Below are 13,532 nucleotides of genomic sequence, written 5' to 3'. Positions count from 1 at the left end.
AAAAATTTAGAAAGTGGAAGTCATGGCCACCCGGGCTGGAATTCCTGCTCAGCAACCACGGGTAGCGGCAGATGAAGTGGCAGAGACAGACCCACTGGGCTATTTGGCTTCCCTGGGTCATCCCAAGGCCCTGTCCGCATCTGAGGCCTTCTACAGCTAGCTCTGACCTTCGGCAAGGCCACTCCTATAAAAATCCAACAATTAACCAGTGAATCAAAGTAGAGGAGTGCTGCCCTCTAGGGGCCATTTGTAATAAACCCGTTGCCCTCGAGTCAATTCTGACTCAAACCGACCCTATAGGACAGGGTAGCTGCTGGGTTTGAACTTCATATTTTTTGGTTAGCAGCTGTAGCACACCGTAGCTCTTAACCACTGCGCCACCAGGGCCCCTAACAGAAAGCCTGCAGGTTCAAGTTCGCCCAGTGGCACCGTGGAAGAAAAGGCCTGGAGATCTGCTTCTTGTAAGATTGTTTTTGCTGGGTGCCATCGAGTCGATTCCAACTCATAACAGTCCCATGTGACAGAGCAGAACAACCCCATAGGATTCTCTTGGCTGCAATCTTTACGGAAGCAGACTGCTAGGTCTTTCTCCCACAGAGCCACTGGGTGGGTTCAAACTGTCAACCTTTCAGTTAGCAGCCAAGCACTTAACTGTGGCACCACCAGAACACCCTCCATTAAGACTACAGTCAAGAAAACCCTGTGGAGCAGTTCTGCTTTATAACACATGGGGTCACCGTGAGTCAGAACTGACTCAATGGCAACTAACAACAACGTTGGTTAACACAGGGTCCCCTGGTGCTGCAAACAGAGTACTCAGCTGCTAATGGAAAGGCTGGAAGCTCAAGTCTACCCTGAGGCACCTCAGAAGAAAGGCCTGGCAATCTACTTCTGAAAAATCAGCCACTGAAAACCCCATGGAGCCCAGTTCTACTCTGACACACGTGGGGTCACCACGAGTCTAAGTCGATTTCATGGCAACTGGTTTATTTTTTGGTTGACACTGTGATGGGGACCCATAGCAGGTAGTAGACAGGGCCAGAGATACTAGACAGCCTGCAACACCAGAGCCAGTGCCACACAACCGTCCTGTGTCCTCCCAGGCTTCTGAATGTCCTAGCGGACATCCACGTCAGTGACCAAACTGTTTAAAACGAGCAGAGCCCAGAACTTAGCTAGCTCCGTTTTACATATATGGTGTCTTTTTCCCACAATTTTAATACACGTTGAATATGCAACGACTGACTGAAGCCATCATGTTACTTGAGGGAAAACTGGACTTTGTTTAGAACAAGAGTTGCTTGACGCTTTGGAAAATCCAGTTACCAATGGCAACCCCGCATGCGGCATTTAAGTCGCCAAGTTCGCATCATTGGGTCAGGCTGCGTTTGTAGCTGCCACATTAACAAGGAGTCTGCTACAGTCGCAAGCACCTGCCTCCTTCGTTATGTTTGCCGCGGGACTGTGACAAAGCATTAACGTACAAATAGATGTGCTTATGTGGTTGTTATTGGTCATTGCCATCAAATCGACTCCGACTTGTGGCAACTTTACTTATAACAGAAGGAAACACTGCACTCTCCTGAGTCATCTTCACGATTGGAGGTATGTTTGAGTCCATTGGGGTTACTGTGTAGTGCCTTCCAGCCTAGGAGGTTCATCGCTCAGCACTCAATTGGACAACGTTCTGTTGTAATCCATAAAGTTTTCATTGGCTGATTTCTGGAAGTGGATTGCCAGGCCTTTCTTCCTAGTCTGTCTTAGTCTAGGAGCTCTGCTGAAATCTGTCCACTATGGGTGATCTAGTGGCAGAGTTTCCAGCAACATAGTTTCTGGCAACATAGCAACACGAAAGCCACCACAGTACGACAACTTGACAGACGGGTGATGGAAATATGCTTACATAATGTAGTAATTTCCTTTTATTTCTCCTTTATTTTACAGTTATGGCATTATTGATTTTGGGGGTGACTATGAAAGGAGCCCTGGTGGCGCAGTGGTTAAAAGCTCAGCTACTAACCAAAAGGTTGGCAGTTTGAATTCACCAGCCGGTCCTTGGGAACACTAGGGGGCAGTTCTACTCTATCCTATAGGGTTGCAGTGAGTCGGTATGACTCACAGCAACAGGTTGGGTTTTTTTTTTTTTTTTTTTGGTTTATGAGAGAAGAAAGACGCTCTGGTGGCACAGTGGTTAAACGCTCAGCTGCTGACGGAACGATTGCTGATTCAAACCCACCCAGCACCTGCAAAAAGGCCTGGCAACCTGCTTCCATAAAGATTACAGCCAAGAAAACCCTGTGGGATAGTTCTGCTCTGTCACACGGGATTGCTATGAGTCGGAAAAAAAACTCCACGGCACCTAACAACATCAACAACATGAGTGGTCAAAAAAAAAAGAACCAAACCCATTGCCATTGAGTCGATTCCAACTCACAGCGACCCTATAGGACTAGAGTAAAGCTGCCCAATGGGGTTTCCAAGGAGCACCTGGTGGATTCGAACTGCAGACCTTTTTGGTTAGCAGCCATAGCTTTTACCCACTACGCCACCAGGGTTTCCGACATGAGTGGAAGTAGGTAATATTATCTGTACATTTCATTGAGTCAAATAGGGCTAAAGCCATTCATTTAACCAGTTCCCAGCTCTGATATGAGGAGATTCCGAAAAGCTCAGCATCACCAGTCTCAGGATTTATGAAAACTCCACGGCCGAAAGCATTCCATCTTTGAGATGCCACATGGAGTGCTGGATAAAATGTGTAACCTTGGAGTAAACCAGACCTGGCGCCAAACCCAGGCTCTGCCATTGGCCGTGTGTGATAAACCTCTCTGGTCTTACTGCCCTCATCTGTAAAATGGATATAATTAAGCATACAAAGCACCTGGCACACAAGAGCACTCAGTAAAGGTGATTACAGGTAGTCTCTGACTTATGACGTATTCAAGTTACGATGAACCACACTTACGATCGTTCTTTTTTTTTTTTTAAAAAAAATCTCATTGTTAGTAATGGAAACCCTGGTGACACAGTGGTTAAGAGCTACAGCTACTAACTAAAAGATTGGCAGTTTAAATCTACCAGGCGCTCCTTGGAAACTCCATGGGACAGTTCTACTCTGTCCTACAGGGTCGCTGGGAGTCGGAATCGACTCGACGGCAATGGGCAAAATTGTTAGCAATACATTGCAAAGTGTAATTTGCTGATGTTATCATTCTCAGATGTTCACTCACAGCTGTTTAATTTTATGATTTATTGTTCAAAGCTTTGCCAGATATATAATGATATGGATAATAAAAGGCAATAATAACGAAAACTAAAAAACAAAAAAAGAGGTATTTGACTTAAGTCAGAATCAACTTACAATGGAATTTGTCAGAAGAGAACCCCATCATAAGCTGGGGACTACCTGTATTGCTAGAGGAAACTCACTGTGTGTCCCTGAGCAAGTAACATACCCTCTCTGAGCTTCAGTTTCTTCGCCTGAAGGATGAAGATAAAAATCCTGAATCCAGATATCAAGACAGGTCATCCCTATTGTTGGACATTTATCGTCCTGACTCAACGAAACTGAAACCAACACGGAGCCAGAAAAACTGCTGCAAATTTTAGAAATTAAAAGTTCTAAGAACCAACAGGAGCTCTTGGGTGTTGCAAACGGTCAAGTGCTCAACCACCAGCCAAAAAGTTGTTGGTCGAACCCACCCAGACGTACTTCAGAAGACAGGACACCAGAAGTAGAGGGTCAGCGAAAAAAGGAAGACCCTCGACGAGATGGACTGACACAGGGGCTGCAACAATGGGCTCAAACATAGCAACAATTGTGAGGATGGCGCCAGACCGGGCAGCGTTTCGTTCTGTCGTACATAGGGTAGCTATGAGTCGGAAGCGACTCGGCAGCACCTAACAACAACAACAACAAATAAAGGACATTCTGGGGACAACCGGGGCCATTAGAATATAGACTTAATATTAGATAATATCCTTGTATGAACATTACATCTCTTCAGCATGATAATGGTGTTGTGATGATGCAGGTCTTACACTGTAGAAAAACGTCCTTGTTCTCAAAAGACACATGCCAAAATATTTTGGGTGAGGTGTCATCATATTCCCAACTTACTTTTAAATCTCTCTGATAAGGAGTCTCTGGGTGGCACAAACGGTTATGTGCCCTGCTACTAATTTACCCAGGGGCACCTGGGAGGAAGGGCCTGGCAATCAGCTTCCAAAAGGTCACAGCCTTGAAAACCCTACAGAACACCTTGCACCAAAACTAACCCCTGAGGTCACCTTGTAGCTAAATAACAAATTGGCTCAAAAAATAAACCAATGCCGCCAAGTAAAAAAAAGTGTATAAATTGTTAGATGGGAAACTAATTTGCTCTGTAAACTTTCACCTAAGCAACAATAAAATGTTCAAAAAAAGATGAATATGAATAAGTACTGTACTCCTTTAAAAAATCACCTATATGAGACCAAATGGTCAACAATTACTTTAAAACAAAGATGAGAATGTAAGGGGTCAGGGAAACTAGATGCATGGAAACAGACCAACCAGAATGGAAATAACGTGAATGTTTAGGCATTGTGAAGAATGTCACCAACGTTACTGAACAACTTGTGGAGATTGTTGAATGGAAACCTAAACTGCTGTGTAAACCTTCATCAAAAACACAGTTTAAAAAAACAACCTTATGGAGCAGTTCTACTTTGACACACATGGTGTTGCCATGAGTCAGAATCCATTCAACAGCAACTAACAACAACATTGTTGTAAAGTGTCCTTGATCTCAAAAGATACACACCGAAATATTTTGGGTAAAGTGTCACCATGTCTCCAACTTACTTTCAAATTTCTCTCTATAGATCTCTACATATACAGAGAAAGAGAGACAGACAGACTGAAAGACATAAAGTCAATGTAGCAAAAGTTGTACTCTTCTTGGAAACTTTAAGTAGGTTGAAAACTTTTCAAAAGAGAACTAGATGATGCCCGGCTACCACCAATGACCGCCCTGACAGGGAACACAACAGAGAGTCCCTGACAGAGCCGGAGAAAACTGTGGAGCAGAACTCAAATTCGTGTCGAAAGACCCGACTTAATGGTCTGACCCAGACTGGAGGAACCCCCGAAGCCATGGCCCCCAAATGCTCTGTTAACCCAGAACTAAAACCATTCCCACAGCCCACTCTTCAGACAAAATTAGACTGGACTATAAAACATAAAAAAATACTGGTGAAGAGTGTGCTTCTTAGTTCCAGTAGATACACAAGACCAAATGGGCATCTCCTGTCCGGAGGCAGGATGAGAAGGCAGGAAGGGACAGGAGCTGTTGAATGGACACAGGAAACCCGGGGTGGAAAAGAGGAGCGTGCTGTCACATAGGGCCACGTAACAATATGTATATAAATTTTTGTATGAGAAATTAACTTGAGCTGTAAACTTTCACCTAAAGTACAAAAAAAAAAAATTGCCTCCCCCCAATCCTCACCACAACTGCACAATTCTTGAGAAAAACCAGTCATTTGGCACAAGCATATCAAAGTAAACCATGTTTTTAACTAAAACGTCCCAATGACTGCATGCCGCTCTTGGCCACACTCCAAGACTCCTGGAGACCCCATGTGGTACAGAGTAGAACTGCTCCATAGGGTCTTAAAGGGTGTGATCTTTTGAAAGCAGGTTGCCAGGCCTGTCTTCTGAGGCACCTCTGGGTGGGTTCAAATCACTTGTGCCACCCAGAGACCTACGGCCACATTAAAAAAAAACACTGCTGTTGAGTCAAATCTGACTCAGAGTGACCCTATAGGACAGACTAGAGCTACCCTATACGGTCTCCAAAGAGCAGCTGGTGGATTTGAACTGCTGACCTTTTGGTTAGGAGCCGAGCTCTTAACCATTATGCTGCCAGGGCTCCAACCCCTATATTAAAAAAATAGCTGGAGCCAAATACAATAACAACCAACCAATAGATGGATCCTGATAGAAGGGGAGAAGAATATGGGACAGAACTCAAATCCTTGAAAAGCCCTGACTTTCTGGACCGGTTGAGACTAGAGGACTCCCTGAGACTACTGCCCTGAGATACTCCATAAACCTTCAGCCGAAACTACCCCCTGAGGGCACCTTCTAGCTAAATAACAGGCTGGCTCGTAAAACAAAGAATATTACCCATGAGTAGTTCACACCTTTAAAAAACCATCTATATGAGACCAAATGGTCAACAATTACTCTAAAGCAAAAATGAAAGGGTAAGAGGATGGGGAAACCAGATTACTGGAAGAGAAACATCCAGGAGGGAATTAGGAGAATGTTGACACATTGTGAAATATGTAACCAATGTTTCTGAACAATTTGTATAGTAACTGTTAAATGGAGCCAATGTCTCTGAACAATTCATACAGTAATTGTTAAATGGGAGCCTAAACTTTTACCGAAAACACAGTAAGTTAAAAAAAAAAAAAATGACAGCAAAGAAAACCCTATGGGGCAGTTCTACTCTGTGACATGGGGTCACTATGAGTAGGAATCGACTTGATGGTACACAGCAACAGCGGTTAGAAGGCGGTGAGAGAGGAGGTGCTAGATAGGAGGGGCAGTGGGACCCAGACAACCAGAGGTCTTGGAGGCCCTGGGGGGAGCTTGGGCATCCTCCCCAGGGCACTGGGGAGCCTAGGAAGGCTTCTGAGCAAAGGAGTTGCGGAGGTGTAGTGTTAGGGAATTTGGAGAAGACTGGAAGCTGGAGCCCCGGGAGAAAGCTGTGGCCAGCACCGCGGCTGAGGGAATGATTGGTACAAAATTCAGGTTCAAGAACTAGTTGGGTACTTTAAACCAAAAATATCCTCTGAAGTCTTTGTAAAACCAAACAATAGTCAGCTTAACTAGTAAAGAGCGTCTGCCTTGAGTGTTGCGCTCTTTTGAGATCTATCTAAACCAAAAACCAATCCCACTGCCCTCGAGTCGAATCAGACACATAGACACCCTATAGGACACAGTAGAACTGCCCCATGGGGTTTCCAAGGATGTAAGATTTACGGGAGTAGACTGAACTATCTTTCTCCCGCAGAGCGGCTGGTGGGTTTGATAAGCAGCCGAGTATTTAACCACTGCGCCACCAGGGCTCCTAAGATCTATCTATAGGTGAACGAATTGACAACAGTGATTTGAAAGATTAGATAGGAACCTTAGAGGGCAGCAAGTTTATGTTAATGAGAGGAACAACTCAGAAAAGGAGGGTGAGAATGGTTACACAACTCAGAGAATGTAATCAAAGTCATCGAATTGTACACGTAGAAACTGTTGAACTGGTGTATCCTTTGCTGTGTATGGAAACCCTGGTGGCATAGCGGTTAAGAGCTACAGCTGCTAAACAAAAGGGCAGCGGTTCAAATCCACCAGGCGCTCCTTGGAAACCATATGGGGCAGTTCTGCTCTGTCCTATAGGGTTGCTATCAGTCCGAATCAACTTGATGGCAACGGGTTTGGTTTTTTTTGGTTGCTGTGTATATTCTCAACAACAACAAAATAAAATTTAAACAAAAAACAATGATTTGGGCAAAGGTCCAGAAGCTTGTGAAGGATCTGTGTTGGGGAGGTGTGAAGAAAGAGACCTCTCAGACACAGCAGAGAGAAATACTAGCCAGCACAACCCCCAAGGAGGGCAATTTGGGACTATCTGTGAAATTGTCTTTGACCTACACTTGCACTGACAGAAATTTATGTGAGACATACGTGAAGGAAATTAATAGATCCTTAGTTTGTAAAGGAGGAAACTGAGGCACTGAGGGACTGAGTAACCTGCCCAAGGTTGCACAGCCAGTAAATGGCAGAGCTGGGATTCCAACCTGGGTACTCTGGTTGTCAAGTAAAGTTCAAGGTAAACCAGGAGGCTATACACCATTATGAGAAATAAGAATTTTGATAAACACTGCCCAAATGCCAGGAAGGAGGCCTTTCTCTGAAGACCCTTTTGAACCTTTTTTCAACCTCGAGCCAGATAACAGAATTACTGAGTCCGGCAATACCACCAGCAATAACTATACACGTATGAATAAATGGTTAAGCACTTGACTACTAGCCAAAAGGTCAGCGGTTTGAACCCTCCCAGAGGCACCTCCGGAGACAGGCCTGCAGATCTGCTTCTGAAAGGACACAGCCTTCAAAGGACTAGCGGACCACGTGAACCACAGCCTCCACCAGCCTGAGCCCAGAGGAACTAGATGGTGCCCAGCGACCACCACTGACCACTCTGACAGGGATCACAATAAAGTGTCCCGGACAGAGTGGGAGAAAACCGTAGAACAAAATTCAAATTCACAAAAAAGACCAGACTTAGGGTCTGACAGAACTAGAGGAACTCCGAGGCTATGGCCACCGGAAACTCTGCTAACGCAGAACTGAAGCCACTCCCGAAGTCCACCTTTCAGCCAAAGACTAGACAGGCCTATAAAACAAACAATAACACACATAAGGAATATGCTGCTTAGATTAATCAAGTAGACGAGACCAAATGGAGAACACCTGCTCAAAAGCAAAGACGACGAGGCAGGAAGGGACAGGAAAACTGGATGAACAGAAAGGAAACGGGGAACCCAGGGTGGAAAGGGTGAAAGTGGACATATTACGAGATTGCAACCAATGTCATAAAACAGTGTGTGTATAAATTTTTGAATGAGAAACTAATTTGCTCTGTAAACTTTTATCTAAAGCACAATAAAATAGAAACAAAAGAGAAAGAAAGGACACAGCCTTGAAAGCCCTATGGAGCAGTTCTACTCTGCACACAATGGGTCGTCATGACTCTGAGTTGGAACTGACTGGACGGCAACTAACAGCAACAACATGTGTATATGAACAATTTTTTTTAAAAAAACATGTTGCCATTGAGTTGGTTCCAACTCAGGGCAACCCCATGTGTTACAGAGCACAGCTGCTCCATCAGGTTTTCTTTTTCTTTAATTTTTATTGTGCTTTAAGTGAAAGTTTACAAATCAAGTCGGACTCTCATACAAGAATTTATAAACACCTTGCTATATACTCCTAATTGCTCTCCCCCTAATGAGACAGCACACTCCCTCCCTCCACTCTTTCTTTTCCTGTCCATTTGGCCAGCTTCTGACCCTCTCTACCCTCTCATCTTCCCTTCAGAAAGAGATGCCAACATAGTCTCATGTGTCTACTTTATCCAAGAAGCTCATTCTTCACCACTATCATTGTCTTTCCCATAGTCCAGTCCAATCCCTGTCTGAAGAGTTAGCTTTAGGAATGGCTCCTCTTTTGGGCTAACTGAAGGTCTGGGGGCCATGACCTCTGGGGTCCTTCCAGTCTCAGTCAGACCATTAAGTCTGGTCTTATGAGAATTTGGGGTCTGCAACCCACTGCTCTCCTGCTCCCTCAGGGGTTCTTTGTTTTGTTCTCTGTCAGGGCAGTCATTGGTTGTAGCCGGGAACCATCTAGTTCTTCTGGTCTCAGGCTGATGGAGTCTCTGGTTTATGTGGCCCTTTCTTTCTCTTGGGCTCATAATTACCTTGTGTCCTTGGTGTTCTTCATTCTCCTTTGCTCCACGTGGGTTGAGACCAATCGTTGCATCTTAGATGGCCGCTTGCTAGCGTTCAAGACCTCAGACGCCACTCTCCAAAGTGGGATGCAGAATGTTTTCTTAATAGATTTTATTATGCCAGTTGACCTAGATGTCCCCTGAAACCATGGTCCCCAGACCCCCGCCCCTGCTACTCTGGCCTTCAAAGCCTTCAGTTTATTCAGGAAACTTCTCTGCTTTTGGTTTAGTCCAGTTGTGCTGACCTCTCCTGTATTGTGTGTTGTCTTTCCCTTCACCTAAAATAGTTCTTATCTACTATCTAATTAGTGAAAACCCCTCTCCCTCCCTTCCTCCTTCTCCCCTCTCATAACCATCAAGAATATTCTCTTCTCTAAAGTATTTCTGAAGTTCTTATAATAGTAATCTTATACAATATTTGTCCTTTTGCAGCTGACTAATTTCACTCAGCATAATGCCTTCCAGATTCCTCCGTGTTATGAAATGTTTCACGGATTCATCACTGTTCTTTATCGATGCGTAGTATTCCATTGTGTGAATATACCACAATTTATTTATCCATTCATCCATTCATGGGCACCTTGGTTGCTTCCATCTTTTTGCTATTGTAAACAGTGTTGCATGAACATGGGTGTGCATATATCTGTTCGCGTAACGGCTCTTATTTCTCTAGGATATATTCCAAGGAGTGGGATTGCTGGATCACGTGGTAGTTCTATTTCTAGCTTTTCAAGGAAGCACCAAATCATTGTACATTCCCATGAGCAGTGCATATGCGTTCCAGTTTCTCCACAGCCTCTCCAACATTTATTACTTTGTGTTTCTTGGATTAATGCCAGCCTTGTTGGAGTGAGGTGAAATCTCACTGTAGTTTTGATCTGCATTTCTCTAATAGCTAATGATCGTGCGCATTTCCTTATGTACCTGTCAGCTACCTGAATGTCTTCTTTAGTGAAGTGCCTGTTCATATACTTTGCCCATTTTTTAACTGGGCTATTTGTCTTTTTGTAGTTGAGTTTTTACAGTATCATGTAGATTTTAGAGATCAGAAGCTAATCGAAAATGTCATAGCTAAAAACTTTTTCCCAGTCTGTAGGTAATCTTTTTACTCTTTTGGTGAAGTCTTTGGATGGGCATAAGTGTTTGATTTTTAGGAGCTCCCAGTTATCTAGTTTTTCTTCTGCATTGTTAGTTATGTTTTGCATACTGTTTATGCCATGTATTAGGGCTCCTAGCTTTGTCCCTATTTTTCCTTCCATGATCTTTGTTGTTTTAGATTTTATATTTAGGTCTTTGATCCATTTTGAGTTCGTTTTTGTGCATGGTGTGAGGTATGGGTCTTGTTTCATTTTTTTCCAGGTGGATATCCAGTTATGCCAGCATGATTTGTTAAAAAGACTGTCTTTTCCCCATTTAGCTGACTTTGTGCCTTTGTCAAGTATCAACTGCTCATATGTGGATGGATTTATGACTGGATTCTCAATTCTGTTCCATTGGTCTATGTATCTGTTGTTGTACAAGTACGAGGCTGTTTTAACTACTGTGGCGGTATAATACGTTCCCCATAGGGTTTTCTTGGCTGTAATCTTTAGGCACCCCCACGCGTCCGGGCTTCCATGTTGCTGTGATGCGGGAAGCTACACCACAAGTATTCAAATACCAGCAGGGTCACCCATGGCAGACAGGTTTCAGCTGACCTTCCAGACTAAGACAGGCTAGGAAGAAGGACCTGGCAGTCTAATTCTGAAAAGAATTAGCCAGTGAAAGTCTTATGAATAGTGGCGGAACACTGTCTGATACAGTGCTGGAAGATGAGCCCTCCAGGTTGGAAGGCACTCAAAATACAAAAGGGGAAGAGCTGCCTCCTCAAAGTAGAGTCAACCTTAACGACATGGATAGAGTAAACTTTCAGGACCTTCATTTGTTGATGTGGCATGACTCAAAATGAGAAGAAACAGCTACAAACATGCATTAATAATCGGAACCTGGAATGTACAAAGTATGAATCTAGGAAAATTGGAAATCGTCAAAAATGAAATGGAACGCATAAACATCGATATCCTAGGCATTAGTGAGCTGAAATGGACTGCTATTGGCCATTTTGAATCAGACAATCAGATAGTCTACTATGGTGGGAATGAAAACTCGAAGAGGAATGCCGTTGCATTCATCACCAAAAAGAATATTTCAAGATCTATCCTGAAGTACAACGCTGTCAGTGACAGGATAATATCCATACGCCTACGAGGAAGACCAGTTAATATGACTATTATTCAAATTTATGCACCAACCACTAAGGCCAAAGATGAAATTGATCGAACATGCAATCAGGATACATTGGTAATTATTAGTGACTGGAATGTGGAAGTTGGAAACAAAGAAGCATCAGTAGTTGGAAAGTACGGCCACGGTGATAGAAATGACACCAGAGGTCACATGACGGAATTCTGCAAGACCAGTGACTTCATTGCAAATACCTTTTTTCAACAATGTAAATGGCAACTATACACATGGACCTTACCATATGGAATACACAGGAATCAAATCAACTACATCTTTGGAAAGAGACAATGGAAAAGCTCAATATCATCTGTCAGAACAAGGCCAGGAGCTGACTGTGGAACAGACCATCAACTACTCCTATGCAAGTTCAAGTTGAAGCTGAAGAAACATAGAACAAGTCCAGGAGAGTCAAAGTATGACCTTGAGTATATCCCATCTGAATTTAGAGACTATCTCAAGAATAGATTTGACACGTTGAACACTAATGACCGAAGGCCAGACAAGTTGTGGAAGGACATCATACATGAAGACAGCAAGAAGTCATTAAAAAGACAGGAAAGAAAGAAAAGACCAAAATGGGTGTCAGAAGAGACTCTGAAACTTGCTCTTGAACGTTGAGCGGCTGAAGCAAATGGAAGAACTAAGGAAGTACAAGAGCTGAAAAAAAGATTTCGAAGGCCAGCTCAAGAAGACAAAATATTACAATGACATATATAAAGACTTGGAGATAGAAAACCAAAAGGTAAAAACACACTCAGCATTTTTCACGCTGAAAGAGCTGAAGAAAAAATTCAAGCCTCGAGTTGCAATAGTGAAGGATTCTATGGGCAAAATACTGAGTGACACAGGAAGCATCAAAAGAAGATGGAAGGAATACAGAAAGTCACTATACCAAAAAGAAGTGGTCGACTTCAACCATTTGAGGAAGTAGCAAATGAGCAGGAACCGATGGTACTGAAGGAAGAGGTCCAAGCTGCACTGAAGGCACCGGTGAAAAACAAGCCTCCAGGAACTGCCAGAATACCGACTGAGATGTTTCAACAAACAGACGCAGTGCTGGAAGTGCTCACTCGTCTATGCCAAGAAATTTGGAAGAGGGAGAGCTACCTGGTCATCCGACTGGAAGAGATCCATCATTTATGCCTATTCCCAAGAAAGTATGATCCAACCGAATGCAGAAATTATCAGATAATATCATTAATATCACACACAAGTAAAATTTTGCTGAAGATCGTTCAAAAGCAGCTGGGAACTGCCAGATATTCAAGCTGGATTGAGAAGAGGACGTGGAACCAGGGATATCACTGCTGATGTCAAATGGATCCTGGCTGAAAGCAGGGAACACCAGAAGGATGTTTACCTGTGCTTTACTGACTGACTATGCAAAGGCATTCGACTGTGTGGATCATAACAAACTATGGATAACATTGAGAAGGATGGGAATTCCAGAACACTTAAATGTGCTCATGAGGAACTTGTATATAGATCAAGAGGTAGTCGTTCAAACAAAATGAGGGAATACTGCATGGTTTAAAGTCAGGAAAGATGTGTGTCAGGGTTGTAACCTTTCACCATACTTAATCTGTATGCTGAGAAATAATCCGAGAAGCTGGACTATATGAAGAAGAACACGGCATCAGGATTGGAGGAAGACTCATTAACAACCTGAGTTATGCAGATAACACAACCTTG

At 43.5% G+C, this 13,532-nt stretch overlaps 1 protein-coding gene across 1 annotated transcript in view; it reads right to left on the bottom strand.

Annotated features, from left to right (window-relative positions):
* Positions 1–13,532, bottom strand: part of RELB (RELB proto-oncogene, NF-kB subunit) — a 44,991-nt gene that overhangs the window by 21,715 nt on the left and 9,744 nt on the right. The window lies entirely within an intron of this gene.

The sequence above is a fragment of the Loxodonta africana genome, chromosome 11 (assembly GCF_030014295.1).
Source record: "Loxodonta africana isolate mLoxAfr1 chromosome 11, mLoxAfr1.hap2, whole genome shotgun sequence".
Lineage (NCBI taxonomy): Eukaryota > Metazoa > Chordata > Mammalia > Proboscidea > Elephantidae > Loxodonta > Loxodonta africana.
Note: the sequence above shows the minus strand (reverse complement) of the source record. Positions and strands in the feature narration are given on the sequence as shown.